Source organism: Mus caroli, unplaced genomic scaffold, assembly GCF_978045245.1.
Source record: "Mus caroli unplaced genomic scaffold, Mus_caroli_1 scaffold_8, whole genome shotgun sequence".
NCBI classification, from domain to species: domain Eukaryota; kingdom Metazoa; phylum Chordata; class Mammalia; order Rodentia; family Muridae; genus Mus; species Mus caroli.
Window position 1 is genome coordinate 86,654,695 of NW_028227263.1, and position 20,040 is coordinate 86,674,734.

The 20,040-nt window shown below is 37.9% G+C and overlaps 1 long non-coding RNA gene across 16 annotated transcripts in view; it reads left to right on the forward strand.

Annotated features, from left to right (window-relative positions):
* Positions 1-20,040, forward strand: part of LOC115031543 (uncharacterized) — a 513,648-nt gene that overhangs the window by 434,048 nt on the left and 59,560 nt on the right. For 15 of the 16 annotated variants that reach the window (XR_015047929.1, XR_015047933.1, XR_015047920.1 and 12 more), the window contains 2 exons: positions 4,799-5,026; positions 10,180-10,300. This is a non-coding gene — a long non-coding RNA (uncharacterized LOC115031543). The remainder of the gene's footprint in view (positions 1-4,798; positions 5,027-10,179; positions 10,301-20,040) is intronic. The other variant, XR_015047930.1, reaches the window with a different exon arrangement.

The following is a 20,040-nucleotide window of genomic DNA, read 5'->3' on the forward strand; positions in this document are numbered from 1 at the left end:
GATTTAAATGCAATATATTATTTTGGGTATACCAGTTGTGAATTAAACCATAAACAAACTTTTAATTCTACCTCTTTGAGAGGCTATCAGTCTTCTATGAGCCACCAGCTCTTACCAGAACTGAATTACTGATGGGAATATTGTTCAGGTCATAAAACTCAACAAGTATACAGCACCACCAGTTAAGAAAACAAATAAGATGTATTCTTTCTAAGTGTATAGTTCTGGAAAAGTCTCTAAATATATTAACTGTGTTTTGTTTGTTTGGTTTGTACTGTTTTGATTTGTTTTGCTTTGTTTTGCTTTTTTTTTTTTTGTTTTTCTGAATTTTTAGTTCTGGCTGTTTCTGATAAATATAAATATATCAACCCAAGCTATAGGTGATGTGTTGAAAAATCTCATCCTAGGAAAAAAATACAGAACACAGAATGTAGCTACTGGCTCATTAATAAAAATGTTTCCATTGCTTTAATCTTGTGTAGACTTCTCTTGTAGACACCTAAATACACCTCCAAATCCTATAAAACTATATTTCACTAGCCCTATGCTTGACAGATTTTTATATTTATATGATTTAACTAGGGATTGTACCTAGATCTTCGTATTCCCAATGGCTAATATATGAACTGAGCCCTCCCTATAGCCTAATTTTATTTTCCTTACATTTTATTAATATATGTATGAAGTCTTAAATTTCTATTCTTATCAGTTGTTTGACTAGTTTCGTTATCAAAGCCATCATATTAAATTGTCTGGAAAAATAATTTAACATGCATGGCTATTATAAATAGTTTGCATTAATTATTAAAATATTTTATTTACTAACAAGGGAATTAATCCTGAAAGTTCATGATGAGAACCTAAAAAACAACCACATGAACTTGGAAGGGGACACACTCCTGGCAATTCTTGAGGTCAGATTTCACCATCAGGCATAATCTACATCTACTTTTTCTGACTGGAAGATTGTGAGTAGTTGTCATGTGGCTCCTCAAAGATATTGATCATTTATTTTGTACAGTAAAGGCATAACACAGATAGCATGATTCATTAGTTGGTATGATGTTGAGAACTAATTATAAAATATGATGGCATTAGAGAAATATAAAAATAATTAAATAATTATTTTACAAGTAGTTTGGGAAAAGTTTCCACTATAATTTTCACAGCCATATACACTCTTCAAATGTACAATAATCACTCCCCACCTCTGGAGATTTTGAACTCTAAAGACCTTTCTAGATATAAGCTAAGGGGGATGCTTAAATTACAAAAGTAGGGTGATTAATAGGGTAGAAGAAGAGGCCAGATACATCAATTCAGACATTATAGGAATCAGTTCAGACATTGAAGTAGAGGATAATTGAAGAATTGAAGAGGATATAAGAGGAATGATTCTGGGAGAATTAGTGAAGTTTTTGCACACAAACCATGTTAGTGCCTGACATGCAATATGATGTGTCCAACATTAATATATGTGTCAAAGACCAACTATGACACTGCAGGGAAAACTGCAGAAGTCTGCAAGTCACAATGGCATGAGTTAGTGGTAAGAGCAGCTGCAGGATGCTGGTCCAGATAATGACAGAAATTGCTGCCTATGGTAGGCAGTGATAAGACAGGGTATGGAGGTCCAAACACACAAACAAACAAACAGAATGGTTGAAACAACTGCCAAGTTTCAGCAATTTGGTTTTTCTCTCAACAGCTATTTAGATCAATTAAGACAAAAGTGCTTTACTAAAAAGAAAATTATCTCACATCCACAACTTACACATGCCCTAGAGACAGTCACTAGCAAAAGATAATCTTCAAACACAGATTAAAATCTATATTTGTGACCTTAAACCAGTAATTATTTAGTCATTGATTAACAAAGTTTGAATAGTTCAAGTCTATAGTAGCACGTTAAAGCCTGTGCTTGGTTGACAACCATCTGTATTTACTCAGGAGCAGTTTGCATATCTTCCATCTTATTTTTGAAGTTCAGATCACCTAAGGTGGCTAATCATTTGTTCTCTGTTCTTATACTCATAAAAAAATATTTTTTATGAGCTGAGTGTTTCCTGGAGCCCATAGAAAACCTGCTACCTTATCCCTAGGTCACAAGATCAGTGAACTCAGGCCCAACTTAGAGTGCATGCTTTTTTTTTTTTTTTTGACCAATAACTTGCCCCAAGTCTATCCTTCTTTCCTCTCAAATTACGAGCTTGTAATTCGAGCTTGTAATTCATGTTGAATCCTCACTGCATGCATTTTTGTAACTCAAGCAGTTTTTCCCATTCTATCAGGGATGGTCACACTTTTTTAAATTCTAACATAATTTTTTTCCAATTTTTATTAGGTATTAACTTCATTTACATTTTTCAAATGCTATCCCTAAAGTCCCCTATACACCCTCCCTGCTACCCTACTCAACCACACCCACTTCTTCGCCCTGGTGTTTCCCCTGTACAGGGACATATAAATTGTGCAATACCAATATCTGACTGTGAGCATCCACTTCTGTGTTTCATAGGCACTGGCATAGCCTCACAAGAGACAGCTATATCAGGGTGCTTTCACCAATATCTTGCTGGCTTACGCAATAATGTCTGCATTTGGTGGCTGATTATGGGATGGATCCCCAGGTGGGGTAGTCTCTGGATGGTCCATCCTTTAGTCTCAGATCCAAACTTTGTCCATCATTCTAAGCCTGTTTATCCTTTGTCTAGAGAAAGGCCATTGACTTGTTTGAGTTTATTTTATATCCAGCTACTTCACCGAAGCTGTTATCAGGTTCAGGAGTTCTCTGGTGGAATTTTTAGAGTCATCTTATATATATGATCATATCATCTGCAAAAAGTGATATTTTGACTTCTTCCTTTCCAATTTGTATCCCCTTGATCTTCTTTTGTTGTCAAATTGCTCTGGCTAGGACTTCAAATACTATGTTGAATAGGTAGGGAGAAAGTGGGCAGCCTTGTCTAGTCCCAGATTTTAGTGGGAATGCTTCCAACTGCTCACCATTTACTTTGATGTTGAGTACTGGTTTGCTGTAGATTGCTTTTATCATGTTTAGGTATGGGACTTGAATTCCTGATCATTCCAAGACTTTTATCATGAATGGGTGTTGGATTTTGTCAAATGCTTTCTCCGTGTCTAACGAGATGATCATGTGGTTTTTGTCTTTGAGTTTGATTATACAGTGGATTACGTTGATAGATTTCCGTATATTAAACAATCCCTGCATCCCTGGAATGAAACATACATGGTCATGATGGATAATCATTTTGATGTGTTCTTGGATTTGGTTTGCAAGATTTTATTGAGTATTTTTGCATTGATATTCATAATGGAAATTGGTCTGAAGTTCTCTATCTTTGTTGGGTCTTTCTGTGTTTTAGGTATCAGAGTAATTGTGGCTTCATAGAATGAATTGGGTAGAGTTCCTTCTATTTCTATTTTGTGGAATAGTTTGAGAAGAACTGGAATTAGATATTTGAAGGTCTGATAGAATTCTGCACTACACCCATCTGGCCCTAGGCTCTTTTTGGTTGGGAGTCTATCAATGACTGCTTCTATTTCTTTGGGGGATATAAGATTGTTTCGATCATTAACCTGATCCTGCTTTAACATTGGTATCTGTTATCTGTCTAGAAATTTCTCCATTTCATCCAGGTTTTCCAGATTTGTTGAGTAAAACCTTTTGTAGAAGGATCTGATTGTGTTTTGGGTTTCCTCAGGACAGTTGTCATGTCTCCCGTTTCATTTCTGATTTTGTTAATTAGGATGCTGTCCCTGTGCCCTCTAGTGAGTCTGGCTAAGGGTTTCTCTATCTTGTAGATTTTCTCAAAGAACCAGCTCCTCATTTGGTTGATTCTTTGAGAAAAATCAAATAAACAAAGGTAAAATGATATCAAAGGAATGAAGTAACAATAATGGAGGCTGGTGGCTAGTCTAGCAGTTCAGACAGGAGTGTGTGCACAAGAATTTAAAAATGTCAAGTAACCAGGGACATTGGGACACAGTTGAAGTGTTAGTGATTTGGGGATTTCTGATTTCTGATATAAACTGTGAATTAGGTGAAGTTTGGGGATATGTTAGTGATCTGGCTAAGCATTTTTAAGTTATTAAAAAAATTAGTTCTGAGCTGCCTGAGCTACCTGTATTTTATGCAGAGAGCATCTGTGTCAGGCTTTTATGAGTAGTTACTTTTTGGAGAGTTTTTTAAAAAATTATCTTTAATCTGTTTTTTTGTTTGTTTATTTAGGTGTCTTATTTCTTCTTCTTCTTCTTCTTCTTCTTCTTCTTCTTCTTCTTCTTCTTCTTCTTCTTTTTTTTTTTTTTTTTTTTTTTTTTTTTTTTACAGTTCAGTCATTATCCCCTTCTTGGTTCATCCTCTGACAGTTCTGGACCCCATTCCAACTCCTGTGTCTCCAAGAAGATATCCCTCCATATCCTACCAGGACTCGCCACTCCCTGGAGCCTCAATATTTGATGCCTCTTCACTCACTAAGGCCAGACCAGACAGTTCCCTATCTCAAAAAGAGACACCTTAGATAAAATGCCCAACACTGGGGAGAGGAAACTTGTAGAGTCCACTTCCAGTAGAAAGATAATGCCTCAAGTGGAGGGATGGGGTTGCCATTCCACAGTCAAAAACTCTGACCCAGAATTATTCCTATCTAAAAGAACTGCAGGGGGAAAATGGATAAAAGACTGAGAGAAAGGAAGTCCAGTGACTGGCACAATTTGGGATACATCTCAAGGGGCTCCAAGACCTGACACTATTACTAATGTTGTTGTGTGCTTACAGACAGGAACAGTCCTCTGAGAGGCACAACAAGCAGCTGACCAAGACAGAAGCAGAAACTTTCACTCATCCAATGGATAGAAGCTGGGGACCCCTGTGGTTGAATTAGTGAAAGGCTGGAAGGATTTGTGGAGGAAGGTGATTTCACTGAAAAAACTGCAATCTCAACTAACCTGGACCCCTGCAATCTCTCAGATGCTGAACCACCATCCAAGCAGCATGCACTAGCAGGTATGAGGTCCCTGACACATATAAAGTAGGGACCATGCCCTTATATCTGGTGTTCCGTATTGTAGAGAAAAAAATTCATGTGCTCATATCTAAAGGTAAGCATATTACTTAATGAGCCATATATCCAGCCTATATATTTTGATATTATACCAAAAAGTATCAAGTGTATATAATTCAACATTCATACTTATAAACACTTTGTAGAACCCTACAATTTCTCACAACTCCAGCTATAAAGCTGACCTAAGAATTCCTTCTCAAATTTAAATATTATTTTTCTGAATACTGGATTTAAATTTTGAAAAAATGGGAAAAATCTGTGTTGTTCTTCTGTAAGTTCTACACATATAGTGGAACAATATAAACACAGGGAGCACATATTCAGTGTCACACACATAAAGCAAGCTTCAGCCAAGGATTCCACATAGACATACAGTAATTCTACTTTCCAGAGCGTGACAAATGTATGTTAAGGGGAAGTGATTTGTATGAACAGGTTCCTTTATACGCAGATTTATCTGAATCATTACATTGTGTTTTTCATACGTCTTACTCAAGAATTACAGTATTTTGGAAGTAGGTATTTCATATCATAGATATTATGCAGCTTACTACCTACAAATAAAGCATGTTAATAGTAGTAATTATATCACTTAAACTCTCCATTATCTTCCATTACTTTCTAATCCACATAAATGTAATTCTCTGAACAGCCACACTCTCAAGTCTCTTATTTCCTTCCCTTCATCTTTGTACTTTTTCTTCACCCATATAGATTAATATAATAAAAATAATAATAAGTAAGTATATTAATATAGTAATATATAAAATAGTATATATAAATATAATACTATGTAGTACTATAAAGTAACAAATACTAAATATAGTAATAAATACAGTAAAATAATACCTCCATTTCACTCTATTATTTACCTAAATTATCCAGCGAATAAGAGGTTAATGTAGAGAACATTGGCTGCACATTATTACTGCAACATTCCTTAAAACAAATAAGTAATACTGAACAGACATTTGGCCATGTGTGTATTTCCTACTATATCACAGTGGGCACATACTCTGCATGAACTTGCCAATTCTCAAACCTGCTAATGTTAATTCTGGATATTGAAATTTTCTCTAAACAACCAACAGTTTTCAGGGCATTTCTTAATTAAAAAGGAAGGCTGCAATTTTTCAAGCAGGCCAAACTCTGTAAAAGAAAACAGCCTGTGATTATTTTATTTTAAGTGAATTTCATTTATTATTGTCTTTCAAATGAATAATTCATGATTTTAATAAGTATTTTAACTTCAGGTTTTATTTTTTGGAGGGGCAATTGATTTGGACATTATAGATTATTTAAAATGTTATTTGCTACACCTTTTTAAAAAAATTCTGCAACTCCACTTAAAATATCTCTGCCTAAATATGAGGAGAAAGGAGGTTTTAGTAATCATGAGGAAACATTTTGCTTAATATGATAGTAATGTGTATGGATTCTTTCATTTCATAGTTTTCTATTGTGAAACATTTAGAAAAATATGTACAAAGCTGAAATGCAAATTACCTGCAGTCTGTTTCTGCACTTATACACTTGTCACATTTACATTTCTCTTTTTCCTAAATGCTACAGGCATTATCTGGAGAATTTGATGTTTTTAATAGCACTAGTTCCATTTATATATTTTCTTGTGTATGTGTTCTTGCTTTAAAATTTTGGTCTCTTATATAATCGTATATTTTAAAAAGTTGTTTTAAATAACAGGCACATTACTTACATCCATCTTGGCTGATGTCACATTAGGATAAATAAGATCATATGCTTTGCATCCCACTTTACTAAGGTTAAAGAATCCTTGCCATATCTTTCACCACCGTTATTAAGATTATCATATGGTATAAGCCAACTAGGCAAAACTGTCTGTCTTAGAGTCTGCAGAAGTAGAAAGAGGTCGCCAGAAGACCACCAGAACTTTTTTGGTGCATTTCTCTTTACTAAGTCACATCACATTGTGATCAATGAAGTATGTAGGAGAACCAATGCCAAAGTGTTGTCAATGAAAACCAACATCTGAAAAGCTCAACAAAGATGAGCAAAGAGTGGCAAGGTGAACCAATGACACAGCATAATTCACTGTCTATTATTTTATACTTATAAGCTTTCCAAATCTCACATGTACTCTCAAGTGTCTATCAAAACATCAAATGCTCTTTATTCAGGCAGCATACAGAAAAGGTACTAAATACTTTTTTATAATTATATCTTTTTATTATATATTTTCTTTATTTACATTTCAAATGTTATCCCTTTCCTAGTCTCCCCTCTAAAAACCACATCCCCTGCCCCTCCCCCCTTCCCCTCCTCACCAACCTACCCATTCCTAATTCCTGGCCCTGACATACCCCTATACTGGGGCAGATAACCTTCACAGGACCAAGGGCCTCTCTTTGTGTTGATAACCTGTTAGGCTATCCTCTGCTATATATGCAGTTAGAGCCATGAGTCCCACCACGTGTTTCCTTTGATTGGTTGTTTAGTCCCAGGGAGCTCTGGAGGTACTGGTTAGTTCATGTTGTTCCTCCTAGGGGGGCTGCAAACCCCTTCAGCTCTTTGGGTCCTTTCTCTAGCTCCTTCATTGAGGATCCTGTGCTCCATCCAATGGTGGTCTGTGAGCATCCACTTCTGTATTTGTCAGGCACTGGCAGAGCCTCTCAGGAGACAGCCATATCTGGCTCCTGTCAGCAAGCACTTGTTGGCATCCACAATAGTGCCTGGGTTAGGTGGTTGTTTATGGGATAGATCCCCAGGTGGGGCAGTCTCTGGATGTTCAGTCCTTAAGTCTCTGCTTTGAACTTTGTCTCTGTAACTCCTTCCATGGGTATTTTCCCCCCTTCTAAGAAGGATCAAAATCTCCACAGTTTGGTATTCCTTCTTCTTGAGTTTCATTTGTTTTTCAAATTGTACCTTATTTTTTATATAATATAAAAATGATAAGATTAGACAGGTCTTCTTAGCTTAAAGGAATCTGTCTCAAAGATATATGTTTAATGATTTGTCTATGGCTATCATCAAGCTTCTACAGATTTTTTAAGATTTTATTTTATTTTAATGTATATATTACACTCCATATTCAATTCCCTGACCCATCCACCCTCTCACCGTTCCACATCCCACACCTCCTTCCCTTCCCTCCTCACACTGTCACTACATGGATGAACTCGACCTGACCCTACCTGACCTCAAAACTCCCTGGGGCCTCCAGTCTCTTGAGGGTTAGGGGCATCATTTCTGAATGAACATAGACCAGGAAGTCCTCTACTGTATTGTGTTGAGGGCCTCATATCAGCTGGTGTATGGTGCTGTTTGGTGGCCCAGTGTTTGAGAGATTGGGGAGGTCCAGATTAATTGAGACTGCTGGTCCTCCTACAGGATCATCCTTCTCCTCAGCTTCTTTCAGCTTTCCGTAATTCAACAATAGGGGTCAGCTGCTTCTGTCCATTGGTTGGGAGCAAATATCTGCATCTGACTCTTACAGCTGCTTGTTGGATCTTTCATAGGGCAGTCATGTTAGGTCTGTTTTTGTTAGATCTCCATAGTCTCAGTAAAAGTGTCAGGCGTTGGGACCTCGGCTTGACTTGGATCCCAATTTGGGCCTGTTGCTGGACCTTATTTTCCTCAGGGCGCTCTCCATTTCCATCACTGTAATTCTTTCAGACAGAAACCATTATGGGTCAGAAGTGTGACTGTGGGATGGCAACCCTATCCCTCACTTCATGTTCTCCTATCTTTCTGCTTGAGGTGAGGTCTATAAGTTCCCTCTCCCTACTGTAGGGCATTACATCTAAAGTCCTTCCCTTTGAGTCATGGGAGTCTCTCACCTCGCAGGTCTCTAGTTCATTCTGAGGGATTCCCCACAACCTCCTATTTCTTGTGGTTGCCTGTTTACATTCTTTCTGCCGGCCCTAAGGGCTTCAGTCCTTTTCCCTCACCCAATACCAGATCAGTTTACCTCCCCAATCCACCTCCACTCCCTCCATCCTGTACACTTTCCCTTCCAGTACACTTTCCTTCCCACCCTCTCTCCTTGTGATTGCATTCTTCTCTCTCCAGTAAGACTGAGGCATCCTGTCTTGGGCACTTCAGCTTGTTGACATGACTTCTGTGTATCTTCGGTATTCTGTACTGTTTTGTTTGTTTGTTTGTTTGCTTCATTTTTTGCTAATATCCACTTATTAAATAAATACCAACATATTTTATAGATGAGAGGTCTTTGATAAATAAGTCTACAAATTCCTAGGTATATTCAATCTAGCCTAAACTAACTTTAATTTATATATCGAACCTTATTGTATTTATTACTATATTTATGATTAAAAGTTTCTTTTGATGTAAAGGTATCAATGTTTTATATTTTTTTTAATTTAATTTTGCTTTTTGTCTGCCTCCAAGTCGCCCATTCCCACATTGCTTCTTACCCTCCTCCTCCTTCTCCTATGAGCAGCTAAGCTCCTCAACTGGGGTATCTCCTGCAACCATGGCACTTCAAATCTCTCCAAGGATAGGTTCTTCTTCTCCCATAGAGGCCAGGCAAGAAAGCCCAGCTAGTAACACATAACTCACATACAAACAACTGCTTTTGGGATAAACCCTGTTCCAGTTGTCCAGGACCCACATGAATGCTAATTAATTGAGACTGCTGGTCCTCCTACAGGATCATCCTTCTCCTCATCTTCTTACTACCATCAGTTGCAGATTTCCTTCCATTGTCATGACCACCTCGTCATCTTTACTGTCCTTCTGCTTTTCCTATTCCACGAAAGTAACTATGCCTAGGCATTATATATATATATATATATATATATATATATATATATATATATATATATATATATATTTCTTAATTCTAGACACTGTAGAAGATTGAAAGACGTGCCAATCTGTGAGACTGAGCTATTAGGAATCGATTAAATACTATGAACAGAGCAATAATCATAGATACTTTCCAAGGGTATTGTGTCTGTCTACCCACAGGTTTCTGGCCTTAATAGCAATAAGAGTTAAGTGTTTTGGAGTGGACCTTATAGCCGAATAGAAAACTATTGAGTACATCCATGAAATTCATGTAATAATTGTATCAATTGGCTTTTTTTAGCAGGACAGTCACTTTAATCACCGGGATTCAAAACATAGTGTGATTGATTTCTTTCCTCCTCTGGTGGCATAGAACTGCTTCCACTGCCATGAAAGATATTCATTAGGGATCAAGCTTACAGGTAAATTCTATATTGATTTCCCACTGTTCTATAACTTATGAATGTATTGTGTTCAGCTAAAGGGCTGTACTTCCATATTCGGCAGTGTAACCAAGATCCTTAACAATAGCATTGCAATGAATAGGATCTCCCTAGAAAACAAGCCAATACAAAGAGGTAACACATTTCTGGTATTAGATTTTATATTTGTCAGCTTGTAGTGTCCAGTAAAGAAATGGTTATTCTGTTATCACTTAACCCTTTTGTTTAAATATTGGTATGTGTATATACATATTAAGGACACTTTTAGAGTAGTCACTTTCCATATGAATTATTCAAAATGCCTCCAGTAATATTTATCCTTAATTATGTTCCCTCCTTTTTCCTCCTCTTCTATTGCCCTCACTGTTTAATCCTCAATGTATTATAATTTTCTTTTAGCCCTTTATACCACTCACTGTTTTATAAAGCATTATCTTTCTTTAAATGCATTTCCATACTCCTTTACTAGTTTCCTAATCTATATAGTTATTCCAAATACAACACACATATCTGAAAAAATAGTATCACATTTACCTCTGAATCACGTTCTTCTGTGACAAAATTTCAATAAATTTAAGGGAATAATCTTTGAGGTGTTTTGAGGTGCACAAAAATCTGTAATCTATGTCCTCATCCTCCCAAGTACCTGAGATTATAGTCCTTCTGCATTATCAGGGGCACTGATATTCTAGCTTTCAAAATTGTATGAAATCATCACGGAATAATGAATAGTGAGATCTTAAGAAACTTTAAAGTTAAGGAATAACAGGAAAAATCATAGAACCCCTTCTCTTGCTAAGGCATGTAGCCAAGAGATAAACAAACTTGCTAAGTGTATATGATGTCATAGTTAAATACCTGGAAGCAAGAACTAAAAATTAAAACTCCTGCAAGTGTTATGAATGTTCTAATAATTTTTGTTTTACACACATTCATTCACAAACAGGTAAATGCAATGTGTTTATTTAATGATTGTCATAGAATACATAGGCTAGCTTTACCTTTAAAATAATAAACAAATTTGTAACAAAACTGTCCAGTGATTCCCAATTCTTTTAGTTATTACTAAGCAAAACATAAAATTCGGTCTGGGCATCCAAATCTAAACTCGAAAACCTACATGTGTGTGAAAATATAGTTCAGTGGTAGACCATTTGCTTATCTTAAAGTAAGCCATCTTTCTATCTGTAACAGACTGCAGGAGTTCATGTTTCTTTTTCTTTATATGCTTCAATTCGTATTCAATACTATTATGCAAAATGCACAACTGTTATAGGATCTAACCATGAAACAGTATTTGTTAAAAGGTGAGGTATGTGCTAACTTCGTTGTATATTTTAAGAAATTTTAAAGTCTTAAATAGACATTAAAATACCAAAGTAAGCTATATTAGAAAATACAGTATTATACTTTGTGCATAATAATTTTTACCATCGATGATTTCATTGTTTCTGCATAAACTACTTCACAAAGGGGTGATGCGTGGGGTAATCAGAAAGAAAACTTTGGTCCCTGTGGTTTTGCCATTTTTCCTCTGCAGCTTCATGCTGTCTGATGGAGACATTACTTATGTTCCCTTCGTTTTTACAAATCATTTAAATTATATGCTTCCTAGAGAATACCGACTGTTGAAAACCCACTTTCAAACTGCTTCGTTCGCACACCCACCCCCCTCCTTCCACTGCTGCCGCCGCGATCGCAGTCGCCGCTTTACTCTCTGCTCCGCAAGACCAGCCACAGCAGGAAATGCGTCACAAACCTGCGCAGTGGATGGGACGAGCCTGCAGAGGAAAGACAGGCTGATAACGCAGCTTAGGGAACAGCTGGGGTGAGGCAGGAGAGTGGGTGGGTCCGTGGGAGGGTGACTTCATAGATGCAGAGGGGACTGAGTTACAGGGGGAAAGGGAGGTTTAAGGAGAGGAAACCGGGAAGGGGGATAACATTTGAAATGTAAATAAACCAATAAAAACTTAAAAAAAAAAAAAAAAAAAAAAAAAAAAAGAAGAAGAAGACGTCCCTGGGACCAAAGATTCTCTTCTTTGAGGATTTCTCCGAGCCACAAACAGAGATGCACTGTCAGGCTGAGTTAACTTCCTGTTGTCCCAGGAGCACAATGTGGTTCTGGATTCATCCTCAGTTTCAAGTTTTGATAAAATCCGAAATCGATTAGCTAATGAATTCGCAATCATGCAGGTTTTTCGGATTCTCGGCTTTTTCTACTGAGCTGCTTCTCTGTAGCTGTAGCTTTATAAATGAGTCCTAAGTATTTGCTTTTATAAAGAAAAGGAAAATACTCCAGCTTTAGCGTTAAATCAGGTCGGCGGGGGCGGGAGGTGGCTCAATCTGCTGTTTATTTTTTAAGTTAAAATATTTGCATTGAATTTTCAGGAGATTTGAAGTCTTAAAAATAAAACTTTTAGTGTGATTTTACAGTGTGAATGTCTTACAGACGTTTTGCTTTTCGTTCTAACATGCAGTAATTTTCTACCAATATAATCTCTAAACAGGAATGATACACGCATCCATGTATGTATGTATGTATAAATATGTGTGTGTGTGTGTGTGTGTGTGTGTGTGTGTATGTATATGCTTATATATGATATTTGCTTCAGTGACACAATACATTTTCAGGTGTCATGCCACATAATGCATCTTCAAGTGTTTATACCACAGAAAATTGTTAAGCACTAAGAGAGACTGGCTGAAGTAGGATCAAAGTAATAAGACTTCATCTGGAAAATGGTACAGGAGAAGAAACACACTCAGTTGTGCATGGTGGTGATTTCTCCCTTAAAAATGATTCTAGTTTAAATACACTTTTGTGTAAAAGAGTACAGATATTCTGAAATAAGGTTCTAGATCATAAATGAAATTTCATTAAAGAAAGACAATTCTCAGATGATGAAGTTTTGTTTTCTTTTTATTGAAAATAGATTAATCATTCAATATATTCTAATTACAGTTTACACTCCCTCTACCACTCACTGTTTCTCCCCATCGCTCCTCCCCTCTGCATAAACTCCCTTTCAGTCTCTTGTTAGAAAAGGAAAGGGTTCTCAGAGATAATAACAAAATGTGACAAATTTTGGAAACAATGTCTCCATAGCAAAATGGAACCTAGAGGTCAAAATTCTTTGGAGAGTCTTTCCTAGAAACTGCAAACTGTGTTTGGCTTAGTTGGAGGGTAATGAGGGTGCTCAGAAAAGGAAAGTATCACACTGAGCTTAAATAAGTGGCTAGATTTGAGAATCAATAGTACTAGGGACCAGGGAAAACAACTATGTCCCAGTCCTCATAACTTACGTCCTCATAATTATGTTAAGCATCTTAACATAGGCTGACAGCAATGTCACCCTATTTGTATGCCATGACTTTTCTTCATATTTTTTATGAATTATAACACTGCTTCTGAACAAGATTTAGAATTTCCTACCATATGTGTGTGAATGTTTTTCAGTAAGTTGATTTAGATATTGCTGTCTGTCTTGTATGTTATTTCTTTATGCTATCAAGAATAGAGTCCTAAGCCGGCTGTGATGGTGCACACCTTTAATCCCAGCACTTGGGAGGCAGAGGCAGTTGGATTTCTGGGTACAAGGCCAGTCTGTTCTACAAAGTGAGTTCCAGGACAGCCAGGGCTATACAGAAAAACCCTGTCTCAAAAACAAAAACAAAAAAACAAAAACAAAAACAAAAAATAAACAAAGAATAGAGTCCTAGAGCCAAGACTTGTATGATATGGTTCATATGACACGTTTCCATTGTTTTGTGTCACTGTCATATGATGATAAAATTTTCTTAACATATCCAAGTCGAAATATTACATTTCTCTACCCTTTTGTATTCTTTTCATATATGGATATCCTTCTATAGTCTCCAGCAACATCTGTTTGTATTAGGGCATTCAATCCTCTTCTCTTGAGCGTGAATGTTAAAATTGGTATCTAAAATAGGTGTTTAAAATTTGACTTGTCACTAGACCAATGACTCGGCAGTTAAGACCAATGACTCTAACTGCTTTTATAGAGGAACCAGGTTCAATTTTCTGCACCCACATTTCAACTCACAAGCATCTGTCTTTAGTCTCAGGAGATGTGAGACACTCTTTTCTGGCCTCCATATGCACTGGAGACACACTGCACAGACACATATAAAGGGTAATGCCAATACAGGAATACATAATAAATTAAAAATCTAAAAAAATAAAGCCTTTCACTGCACATGGCCTATTATTAAGGGAAAATGAGTCTACTTGGAAAATATTGCCACAAAATAATGATTTTAGAATTTTTATCATTCTACAAATTCTGATCATTCTCTGTACAGTAGAATAAAATCAAAGATGGTATCTTCTGTCTTAGCATTCTGTGCACCTGGAAAGGTGGTGAGGTGGAAATTTCAGAACTAAAAAACAACACCAACAACAAGAACAAAAATAGCTTTAGCTTTTTATTGAACATGTTAATGTTTAAAAGGATAAGATAAAAAGACCAAAGCCCAGGTCATCACCAGACTCCTCAAATTCTTTTTACATTCTTTCCTCTTTCTTCTAGTCAGCTGGGGTATCACTGCTGGAGGGGGTTGGACCACCTACTCATGCATTTCCCTGTGCTGTGGAAAGATCACACCTCTACATCACACTTCTAGATGGGGCTCCAAATGTTTACAATGAGTAGAGATAATACAAACAAACCAGGCCAGTAAGTCTTAATATTGAAATCAGATATTTTAATGAGACTATAAAGCAATTCTCTTATTGCTCATCACATCATAGTGCAGTATACAAGCAAAATAGATGAAGGCTATATACTTCAGGCTACTGATGCAATGGTAATCACTGGATAAAATGATTGTCTCATGACAAAACAACTTTATTTCCACTCTAATCACTGAGCACCTGTGTGGCTTCATAAGAAAGGTGTTAGGAGCTTCTCCAGCTTCCTCTTCATAGCTCTTCTCTAGGGTGTCCCTATATCATTCTCCCCTGGGTAAGGGCTCCATAAAAAATAGCCCCCTACTTAGCTGTATACTGCAAATGGCCCATCTCCTTTCTCTGCTCTATAGTAATCTCACTCCATTCAATCTCTCCTTCCTTTGAGCTGGTCACATCATGGGCTGATACTGTATATTCTAAAGATAAACTGGCCTAAAATATGGGACAGCTGCCCAGCCATGGCCCTTGCTCACTCACTAGTATTGCCTTCCCTGTAGTATTCCAACTAATACTTTCTGCTTGGGTTGATTATCCTGAATGTCACATTTCTTGATTGTAATTTCTTCCAGTTTCTTGATTGTTAATAATCGTTGCTGTTTTTATTGTTAACAATGTAATGCCCCCCCATCTGCTTTGAAAATTAAGGATAGCTGAACTCTATAACTCTCTCTCTCTTTGGATTTGTTAGTATCCCTTGTGATGTTCCCTATTTTCTGAGAGTATAATTCTGCTATGTAGGGGTAGAACAATTGTGCAAGGGCATATGTTTGGTATGGGTGGAACTGGGTTGATCTTTTGTTCCCCCGTGCATCATTTTCAATCCTTTGTGAATACTGTCTGCTTAACTGATATTTCTCTCCTGTGTCAGGAGTCTAGGGAATCCACTGAATACTCCAGTTTCTCTCATTCTTTATCTCTTTCCCAGCTTTTTTTTTATTCTACTAAATATCATAGCAAAGATCAACAGGAATACACTGTATTTTTCCTTCATCTTTGTAGCCAAAATTCTATAGAAGTTTTTTTACTAATGGGCAAAACTGTATTTTAAGAATGCACTAGAGAATATGTCAGTCCTCTGTAGCTTTGGAATTGGCAGGAGCCTGATATAGCTGTCTCCTGAGAGTCTTTGTCAGAGCCTGACAAATACAGAAGCAGATGCTCACAGCCAAATATTGGATTGAGTACAAGGTCCTCAATGGGGTCCCCAGTAGAGGAGTAAGAGAAAGAACTTAAAAAGCTAAAGGGGTTTGCAACCCCATAGGAAGAACAGCAATATCAACCAATGAGACCCTCCTCCCCCAAAGCTCCCAGGGACTAAACCACCAACCAAGGAGTACACAATGAGGGACACATGGCTTCATCTGCATATGTAGCTTGGTCATGTGAAGGCTGGAGAGTGCATGGGGGTGGGCGGGTGGGTAGGGGAACACTCTCATAGAAGCAGGTAAGGGGGAATGGAATAGGGGGTTCTAGGGAGATTAGAAAAGGGAATTACATTTGAAATGTAAATAAAGAAAATATCTAATAAAAAATTTTAATGTCATTAAATTTCCTCAGAGAAAGAGAATGTGATTAAAAAGGATGAGTAACTAAAATAATGCAAATTAAAGCTATGAAAGACAAAGAAAAGATTACTGATGGTATTATTGTAATTAATTGTAAATAAATTGACAATTCACAAAGAGAATATGTGGATTTTTTATGACAACAAGTTGGGTGCCATATTTTTTGGTGTGGTTCCTTTTGTCATCACCTAAATGCATGTCTACATTTAAAAAAAAAAAACTACTAAATTATTGACAAATTTGGATTTCAGAGACTTAGAATGTTGAATGGGGGAAGGGAAAAAGAAGCTAAAAGAAGATCCCTTATAAGGAAAGAATGTTTATAAAATAGGAAATAGAACACCCTCCTAACTCTAAGGGAAATTGATCAGAAAAGAGCATATACTTTCAGAAGTCAGCTTTTTTTTTTTTTTCCTATTTTCTTTTCTTTTGCCTGCACTTGTGTGTAAAAAAGATCCTAAGAAAAAACATCCATTCTCTCTAGTTCTGAAAGAAAACAGTTCTGTTTAAAGTTCAGGTTTCCTTATTACCTTAAAGACAGTTTTCAGACTCCATGGCTCATTTTGTTTTAGGATATCAGTGACTTGCTTGTGCACATCGCCACCTACGGTCCAAAAATTTAACGTGCCGGAGAAAAACTCATTTAAAAGTCCTTGGGTGTTGTTGTTGTTGTTGTTGTTTTTGTTGTTGTTGTTGTTGTTGTTTTATTTGTTTACATTTCAAATGTTGTCCCCCTTCTCGGTTTCCCCTATACAAACCTCTTTTCACGTCCCCCATCCCCGTGAATCTGTGAGGATGCCCACCCCCCCAACTACCTACCCACTCCCACCTCACCAACCGAGCATCCCCCTATGCTGGGGCCTCCACAGGAACAAGGGCCTCCCCTCTCATTGATACCAGATAAGGCAGTCCTTTGCAACATCTTAGGCTGGAGCCATGGGGTCCATCTGTGTGTATTCTTGGGTTGGTGGTTTGTCCCTGGGAGCTCTAGGGAGTCCGGTTAATTGATATTGTCATTCTTCCTAAGGGAATGCAATCCTCTTCAACTCCTTCAGTCCTAAGTCTTTCCTTGGAGTCCCCATGTTCAGTCTGGTTGGTGGCTGAGAGCATTTGCATCTATATTGGTCAGGCTCTGGCAGAGCCTCTGGGGGACAGCTATACCAGGCTCCTGTCAACAAGTGCTTTTTGGCATCAGCTGTAGTACTGGGTATGGTATCTGCAGATGGAATGGATCCCTAGGTGGTGCAGTTTCTGGATGGCCTTTCCTTCAGTCTCTGCTGCACTCATTCCCTGCATTTTCTTTAGACAGGAGCAATTCTGGGTTAAAATTTTTCAGATTGATAGGTGACCAAATCCCTAGAGAACTTTTTGCTTTGCATTTCCTTGATTACTTAGGGTGAAAAAACATTTCTTTGGGTGCTTCTTGGCCATTTGAGATTCCTCTGTTTACAATTCTCTGTTTAGTTATGTATTCCACTTATTAATTGGGCTATTTGGTTATTTATAGTCTACCATTTTTGGTTTTTTTGGTTTTTTTTTGTTATATATATATATATTGGATACTAGACCTCTATCAGAAATAGGGTTAGTGAAGTAACACAATCACAAAAGAACTCACACAATATGTATTCACTGATAAGTGGATATTAGCCCAAAACTTAGGATACCCAAGATTTAAGATACAATTTGCTAAACGCATGAAACTCAAGAAGAATGAAGACCAAAGTGTGGACACTGTGCACCTTCTCAGAATTGGGAACAAAACACCCAGGGAAGGAGTTACAGAGACAAAGTTCGTAGCGGTGACGAAAGGATGGACCATTTAGAGACTGCCATACCCAGGGATCCATCCCATAATCAACTTCTAAACGCTGACACCATTGCATAAACTAGCAAGATTTTGCTGAAAGGACCCAAATATAGCTGTCTCTTGTGAGACGATGCTGGGGCCTAGCAAACACAGGAGTGGATGTTCACAGTCAGCTATTGGATGTATCACAGGGCTCCCAATGGAGAAGCTAGAGTAAGTACCCAAGGAGCTAAAGGGATCTGCAACCCTATTGTTGGAACAACATGATGTACTAACTAGAACCCCGGAGCTCTTGTCTCTAGCTGCATATGTATCGAAAGATGGCCTAGTCAGCCATCAATGGAAAGAGAGGCCCATTGGACTTGCAAACTTTATATGCCCCAATATAGGGGAATGCCAGGGCCAAAAGAATGGGAATGGGTGGATAGGGAAGTGGGGGGGCGCTATGGGGGACTTTTGGGATAGCATTGGAAACGTAATTGAGGAAAATATGTAATAAAAATATTAAAAAAAAAAAAAGAACCAGGGGAATGCCAGGACCAAGAAGTGGGAGTGGGTGGGTAGGGGAGTGGGAGGGGGGTCTGGGGGACTTTGGGGATAGCATTTGAAATGTAAATGAAGAAAATACCTAATTAAAGAAATAAATTGGAAAAAAAAAGAAAAAAAAAAAAAGAAATAGGGTTAGTGAAGATTTTCCCAATCTGTAGGCTGCGGTTTAATCATGGAAAGAAGAGGGAGGGAGGGAGGGAGGGAGGTACCTAGGTGCAAAATGGGAGGGGGAGGGGGAATGGGGACAGGATTAGGTATAGGAGCAGATAGAAGAGAGGTTTAAAGACCTGGAGGAATGAATGTAAATATGCAGCTGCCAAGGGTAGGGGTGGGGGTGAAACACTAAGAATTCCCAGAGACCTGGGATAGAGGAAGCTCCCAGATCTCAGTGGGGGATTCCAAACCAAAATGCCCAACACTGTGGATATGGATCCTGAAGAGACCACCTCCAGTAGTCAGACAGGACCCCAGTAGCAGGATGGAGACACCAACCCACCTACACAACTTTTGACTCAAAATTGATCCTGTCTAAAAGAAGAGCAGGGACAAAAACAGCAGAGATTGATGGAATTGCTGACCAGTGACCTACCCAACTTGGGATCTATCTCATGGGTAGGCACCAATCCCTGAAATTATTACTGATGTCATGATGTGTTTGCAAACAGGATCCTAGTGTGGCTGTCCTCTGAGAGGCTCTAGCAGCTGCTGGCTGAGACAGAAGCAGATGCTTGCAGCCAAGCATTGGGCTAAGGTCAAGGACCCTTGTAGAAGAGTTAAGGGAAGGATTGAAGGAACTGAAGTGGATGCAACCCCATAGGAAGACGAACAGTGTCAGCTAACATAGACCCATGGGAAGTTCCAGAGACTAAGGCACCAACCAAATTGCATAAAGGAGTGAACAGGGGCTCCAGTCACATATGTAGCAAAGGGCTGCCTTTTATCCAGTCTCAGAAGGAGAGGATATAACTTATCTTGTAGAGAATTGATGCCCTCGAGTTGGGGTATACAGGGAAGAGCACCTCTCAGAGACCAAGGGAGAGGGAGGTAACAATTCTATGAGGGAGCCAGGAGTGGGTACAAG